We start from the raw sequence: 7411 nt of genomic DNA, 5'->3' as shown, positions 1-7411 counted from the left end.
AGGAGGCTGCTTGCCGGATTCCGGAGCCGTATAGGTCTCCGGGACCGTATTCGGGTGGGGGCCGAATTGGACAAGGCCCCCATCACCAGTCTCCATGGGGATCTGCTCCCCCATTTGTCCGGCGGTCGAGGTCTCGCCCTCTGGCGCCGTCTCGACGGCCTCCTGTGTCTCTCCCTGGCCGCGGGTCCTTCGGGACAACACCTCGGCGTCGTCCATGGCCTTGGGAGAGGAGGCCGTTGGAAGGGACCCGTTGTCTATCACCTTCAGATCCAGCAAGTTCCCCGAAGACGAGGATCGCTTGAGGGCGGAACGAGCCGGACTGCAAATGCATGATTCAACATGTTAGAACTATGAAGTGAAAGAGGAGGATATATGAATGTATCAGGGTCTTCGAATACTCACGATTCGGCCAGGGGCTTGTTTCGAGGGCACCGCTCTGGGCTGCTATCGACGTCCCACGCGGAGCCATCCGCGAAGGAAGCCTTTCCCTTCTTGGACGCCTCCGCTTCCAGATCTGTGGAGGCTGCCCTCTTCTTTTCCCCCTTGGGGAGGGGGAAGTTGCTTTCTTCCTCCTCATCGTCTTCGGCGGCGGAGTGAGTTTCGACGTCTTCGGACGCCACGTCCAAAGTACCCTTGGGACGAAGGCCTCCTCTAGTCCCTTTGGCATTCTTCTTGGCCTTCTTCTCTGGCGCCACGTAGGGTGCCGGAACTAGCATCTTCGTCTAAAGTGGGATGGCTGGTTCCTCGGGCAGCGGAGCCGAACACCGAATCCGCTCCGCCTTCTTTGTTCAACCCTGAAAAAGAAAAATAGGGAAGTTGGGACATCCTCCTTGAGAAAGCCAGAAAGGGATACGCCTTGAAGCACGAAAAACTTACCGAACTGGCGGGATTGGCTAGATCGGGCCCACAGTCCTCGGTTGTCTCCGGCCACGTCTCGTTGACCTTGAAGAGCACCTTCCAGATGTCTTCGTGTGTAGTTCCGAATAATTGTCGCAGCGTCTTGTGCTTGGCCGGATTGAACTCCCATAGATGGCAAGCCCGGTTCTGGCATGGAAGGATCCAGCGAATTAGCATCACCTGAATCACATCGATGAGCTTGAAATTCTTGTCCATCATGCTCCTGATGCGCGTCTGAAGCACTGTCAACTCGTCCAATGAAGACCAATCCAGTCCCTTCTCCCGCCAGGAGATAAGCCGCATTGGGGACCCGGATTTGAATTCGGGAGCCGTGGCCCAGGCAACGTCGCGGGGCTCAGTGACGTAGAACCATAGCTTCTCCACCCCTTGACAGTCTCCACGAAGGTGCCTTTGGGCCACGGGATGTTGGACATTTTGCTCACCATGGCGCCTCTGCATTCTGCGTGTTCGCAGCCCACCACCTTCGGTTACACATTGAAGGTCTTCAGCTACAGTCCGAAGTGAGGGGGGATGCGGAGGAAGGCCTGACACACGACGATAAACGCCAAGATGGTGAGGAAGGAATTGGGGGCCAGATCATGGAAATCCAGCCCATAATAGAACATGAGTCCGCAGACGAATGGGTGGAGAGGAAATCCCAGCCGGGGGACGAAGTGAGGAATGAACACGCCCCTCTCATGGGGCTCCAGAGTGGGATGATCTGTCCCTTAGCAGGAAGCCGATGGGCGATCTCCCTGGCCAAATCTCTAGCCTCCCGAAGTTGGGTGATGTCCTTCTCCTTGATGGTGGAGGCCATCCATTTGTCCTGCGCTCCGGACATGGTCGGAGTGCTTTCTTGGGGCAGGAAATATGAGAACTTGGGCGCTGGAGCTCGAGAGTGGGTATGTGAAAAGAGAGAAGGCGTGGGTGGAAGAGATGAATCCTTATCTCCTTATAAAGGCAGTGAATATCAAACGCCTCCCCACTCGCCATGAAACTCTCCTATTCCCCAGGGGCCGTGCGGGCGGCACAATTGGATTACCCATACCCATATTGATGAGAATCCCGCAATAAGGGGACACGATCTCTGATTTGACGAGACGTGCTAATAAAGCCACATCACAAAATATGGAGCGGCAGGCCAAGAAACGGTTCGAAATAATAACCGAGCAGGGACGTGATGTCACGTTACAAAAAGTTGTCAGCAGATGGGAGTCGTGAAATATTATACTCTCTGCGATGATGTGTGGTACTTGTTTTGCAGATTCAGACACGTTCGTTGTTCAAAGATTGTGTCGGAGTATTTGGAGAAGGAACCCACCTTGCAATGCCGAAGACAATCTGCGCACCAGACACCTCGTCATTGAAGCCTGCTTCAGGGGCTACTGAGGGAGTCCTGGACTAAGGGGTCCTCGGCCGTCCGGCCTGTTGGACATGGGCCGGACTATTGGGCCATGAAGATACAAGATAGAAGACTTTCTCCCGTGTCTGTATAGGACTCTCCTTTGCGTGGATGGCAAGCTAGGCGACCGGATGTACTATTTCCTTTCTATGTAACCGACTTTGTACAACCCTAGTCCTCTCTGGTGTCTATATAAACCAGAGGGTTTATTTCATAGGGACAATCAGCATAATCAGATAGGCTAGACTTCTAGGGTTTTAGCCATTACGATCTCGTGGTAGATCCACTCTTGTAACCCCCATACTCATCAATATTAATCTAGCAGGACGTAGGATTTTACCTCCATCAAGAGGGCCCGAACCTGGGTAAACATTGTGTTCCATGTCTCCTGTTGCCACTACTAGAATCAATGATTTTACCTAGGGCGGAATACCATGGTGAAAGCACGAAAACTCTAGGTAAAGGCATTACCTAGAGCTTCCCCTAGGTAAAGGGCACTAGGTGAAGTATAGATGGGAAAGAGGGATTTCCCTACCGTTTTCCATCAGCCCTAGGGGAAGTACACTTTACCTAGGGGCACATGCTCTAGGGAAAGTATACACTGGGTCAGCTTTGCCAATGTGGAAAGTACATATCCCTAGGGTCATATTGCCCTAGGGAAAGCTTGTGGGGCCCTATTTTGATATATAGCAGCAATTTGAATTATAAATATTTGCCATATTACCCTAGTAACACATGCCAAATTTGGATTTATACCAACCATAATTCAAAATTATTCATCATACAACATATTCATACCACCCTGCAATCCAATAAAAAGCTAAATTAAGTTTCATAAAATGGTCAGGACAATTCAACTTGCATATACAATGAACTACAGACCAAACTACATATCAGCTCGTGTTGCTATACCAAAACACTTCTAAACTAACAACACATGCATCACAATGTTGGCCTTGGGAAGCATATGCTCTTAACACCCCTTGAGCACTTGCAACAGATTTCCCATCCAGGGCTTAAAGAGGAACATCTGGCTCACAAAACATGAGGCTGAGTATAAGAATCACAAGTTCAGCACTTTGCTAAAATATAAAAAATAGGCAACTTACGTAAGAACACAAAAATCTGCATCATATTAAAAGTAACACAACAATCATGGACATATAGACCTCATGTCGGCAATAACCTGTAAATAACTGAAAATAAGAACAGAATATTTATCTGTTTATACAAAATACCAGAAAATAAGTACAGTGCTATACGATCTATCTGAGTTACAACGCATGTTTTCAATCCTCTCGAAAGTCTACCAAGCTCGAAATGAAACTGCATGTGTCCAGAAAATAGCCTCTCAATTCCTAAGTTTAATCACATGCAGAAGACACAATTTTTGAACTTTTGCAGCAAAGCATGCGTGTCATGCCTCTCTGTTGCCTTCTGAAATAAAAACCACACTTGACAAACAGTGCAGGAACATGTATGGTATCCCACTTGCTAAGTTACTTTTATAATACAACTACATCATGTTATGTTGCAGTCAATCAACCATTACAGTGCATAAACCACTATAGATGTAAAAGATCATCAAAGGTGCAAAAAAACAACAGATCAAAAAGAAAAAGAACATCACAGCCATCTCAAAAAAGCAGTTACTTGAATTGGCACGTACAAATAACTGAATGTTTTTTAGCCTCACTGAACCCCACTTCTAAATGTCTAAAACCATACATAAGATAATCTTGAACATCATGTGAATATTACTTGAATTAGCAGACGATGGAGAGGAGCTCACCATGGCTATTTTGTAGCTGATGCCAAACAACATCGCCTCAGCCACACGGCACCGGGGCCAACGGAAGATGCCGAGGCCGGAGACCAAGCCTACCACCACACACCTTTCTTGATACAATAAACCCCTTCTCCTCTTCATCGGTGATGATGATGTACCATATCCTGCACAAGGACAAACCCAACATCAGCATTTTACTTGAACGTATATGAGAAATCTGAATCTTCACGAGACATCATTGTAGTTTGTTAGCTTTACAAGTAATTAGACAACCTAGTTTGTTTGTTTTTCTTTGGCGAAATTAGAAAACCTACTTGAGCTATCAGCATACTGCATCTGCATGGTTAACAGTAAGATGTATAAGAATGTAGAGTGTGAGAAAATTGGAATCCTCAGACTAGGCAGATAATATTATATCAGTGAACACACAAACCAACCAACTTGATGCAGATTTAAGAACTTATTTTGAATGCAGAAGGACACAGTCAAGGAATGTAATCAGTAGATGCACAAAAAAAGTAAAGTATGGCTTGGGCATGCTGAATATTCCTATAGGAGGTGTTTGATGCTACAATGGCTGTTTTTTATTTGGAACTCATTTTTATTCCATTAGCCAAAATGCACAGCATAATAGCTGGGCACCAAGTCTTGTACGAAAGTAGGAGCACCTCCTGGCCAAAGGGCTTGGGGATCAACGTCCATCTTTGCACTGAACGACGCAAGGGCGTCAGCTACCTTATTACAAAGTCTGGGACAATGCATAGCCCGAAACGAACAGAAATTAAGTCTAACAAACGCTTTGATCTCTTGGAATAACGTCCACTCGTAGACAGATCGTAGTCGCATGTGTTAATTGCCTGAACCAGCTCCCTTGAACTAAATAAAGTCTAACAAACAGACAGAAATTAAGTCTAACAAACGCTTTGATGCTACAATGGCTGGAGCTAAATAACATCGACAGGACAATATTTATGGTGACCAAGGCCAAGAACATGAACAATGATAGTGTAGTAAACTCCATGATGTCTAAATTTATACAGAAGTACCTTCACATAACCCTGAAACAAGCTTTAAAACAATATTGTTGATGAAAAACAGAATATGTTTGACGTTATATGATGAACGAGGTATGATGAAACCAAGAACATGGCACGATGGCCAGAATAAACAATTCCACAGCTCTATGGCCATGGACACGCATGTCGTGTGTGTGTGTGTGTGCGCGCGCGCACACGTGTGTGTGTGCGTGGGTGCGTGTGTGTGTGAGAGAGAGAGAGAGGGCAGAGGAGAGAACGAGTGGCTTACCACGAGCTATCCCAGAGTGGAAGAAGAATCAGGGCCACCGAAGAGATAGGGCAGGAGGGGTCATAGTGGAAGAAGCCCCGGCCACACCACACGGTAACTCTGTCATGCGCCAAGATCTACATGTTGGTCAATTGGTCAAACAAGCAGCTTCACGACTTAGTTGAGACCATCATGAGGTGAGCAAATATATTGCGTAGATGCACATCTCTCAGTTTCTTGAAATAAAAGAGTGGGATATGAGGACATTTAGGATGAATCCCATATTTGAACTAGTATACGATGAACTGAAGGATGCATGTCCAGATTTCACATGCATGAGAGATGGATCTGCCTTGCACGACCTCCAGGTCCCTAGTAACTAACTTGATTGATCTCAACTTAATGGGGGCAATTTCTTAACAGACCCAAATATCATCTATTCTTTTATTGATGGATGCATCTCACTGCCAATCAGGTGATATGCCTACCAAATAAAAATCTAACATAAAGGCTACAACAAAAAACCATAAATCATGCAACGATTGACTTCACAGAATGACAGAAGTAAGAACACTCCTGTCAAACCTCTCTTTGCCTTCTCAAGTGAAAATCACTATTGAGAAAACAGTGCTGGAACATGAATGTCACCCACTTGCTCAGTTACAATGTCATCATAACTATGTCATGTTATGATGCAGTCTATCAACCATATATAATATTAGTGCGGTTAGAATAATAAACCACCCAATTTCTAACATGTTGAACTGCCGAAATACCATTTAATTATAATGCCAAATGCCTAAATTATGTAGCTCGTGTTTATATCATTATGACATACGAAGAGATATTGGATAACAGAGTCTAGTCCGAACGTGGGCTAGAGAGCGAGGGAATTAACTGAATAAGATCATCACACAAATATTTACCTAGAGATTTTTACAGTGAGTATCAATGACTCATGTTACATATAAACTAATGCCCTGATGCAATGAGCAGTCACAAATCAAATGATAAGAAAATCAATAGCATCTAGAGAATATTGTATTACTAAAATTGGTTCCAACTAGAAGGGGAGATGGAGGACCTTGACAGTGGCCGATGCATGGTGGAAGAATGGACCTTGGGCAGTATGGGGTCGTCGGTGCAGATCCATTGTTGGAGAAGGGCAGAACGCATGGCGAACGGGATGCCACGGCTCCTCCTATAGTGGGGGGCGTTGGATCCGGTGCACCAGGACCTCGCCCTGTGCTCGTCGGCGCAGATCCTTTGGATGGACAAAAGGATTCAGGGAGGCCATGGCTGCTCCAATGATGGGGATGATAGATCTGGTGCACGGGGATCTCGCCCTGTTGGGGCCGATCTAGTTCCGCCGTGCTCCTTGCTTGCTGCAGGTTGGGGCTGAATCGGCATGGGGCGGCTTGAGAGAGAAGGAGGCTGCAGGTTGGGGCTGAATCGGCATGGGGGCGGCTTGGGAGAGAAGGAGAACAGAGGAGAAGGTGGATTTTTGGGCCGGCGGACGGAGATGAGGAAGGTGACCTAAATACACGCGTCCACGCCTTTCTCACTGGGCAGTGGGTCCATGACGAAATATGGCGCAGGCCACCCAAAGAAAGCGCGCGGACAATGAGAAATGAGCGGGAGGCCGTGGCTGCCTTTTTTCCAATGAAAAGTCACACAGGAATTTCCCTTCCCCTAGGGTGTACTGTTCATGGCTATTGTTTCTCTTGAGGAGATCAATGAGCTCTAGGTAAAGAACATGGCCCTAGGTAAAGTCGTTGATTCTAGTAGCGTATCATCAACCTCAGACGCATAGTTCGGGACCACCTACCCAAGATCCAGCGGTTTTGACACCGACAATGATCGCGGGTATATACTTACATACATAATATATGATACCTGTGCTGACTGAAGTCGGGTCGGCTCGTAGAGTACCCACAAGTGATTTTGATGTGGGGGCTGAAAGGACAGGTGGTTCCATCCAGGTAGTGGCAGGCCTGGGTTCCCGACGGCCCCCGACTATTACTTTGTGGCGGAGCGAC

The 7411-nt window shown here is 46.8% G+C and overlaps 1 long non-coding RNA gene across 3 annotated transcripts; it reads right to left on the bottom strand.

The window, feature by feature from the left end:
* Positions 1-3035: 3035 nt before the first annotated feature.
* Positions 3036-6964, bottom strand: LOC125551475 (uncharacterized). 3 transcript variants are annotated; one of them, XR_007302718.2, is made up of 4 exons: positions 6457-6964; positions 5394-5509; positions 4092-4252; positions 3036-3349 (listed from the first exon to the last, which is right to left on the bottom strand). It is a non-coding gene; the product is annotated as an uncharacterized LOC125551475 (long non-coding RNA). The 3 variants fall into 3 exon arrangements; XR_007302717.2 differs by having other exon boundaries at positions 3036-3329; positions 6457-6961; XR_015600957.1 differs by having other exon boundaries at positions 3349-3485.
* Positions 6965-7411: the final 447 nt, after the last annotated feature.

The sequence above is a fragment of the Triticum urartu genome, chromosome 4A (assembly GCF_056163025.1).
Source record: "Triticum urartu cultivar PI428250 chromosome 4A, HENAU_Tu73, whole genome shotgun sequence".
In the NCBI taxonomy this organism is placed as follows: domain Eukaryota; kingdom Viridiplantae; phylum Streptophyta; class Magnoliopsida; order Poales; family Poaceae; genus Triticum; species Triticum urartu.
Note: the sequence above shows the minus strand (reverse complement) of the source record. Positions and strands in the feature narration are given on the sequence as shown.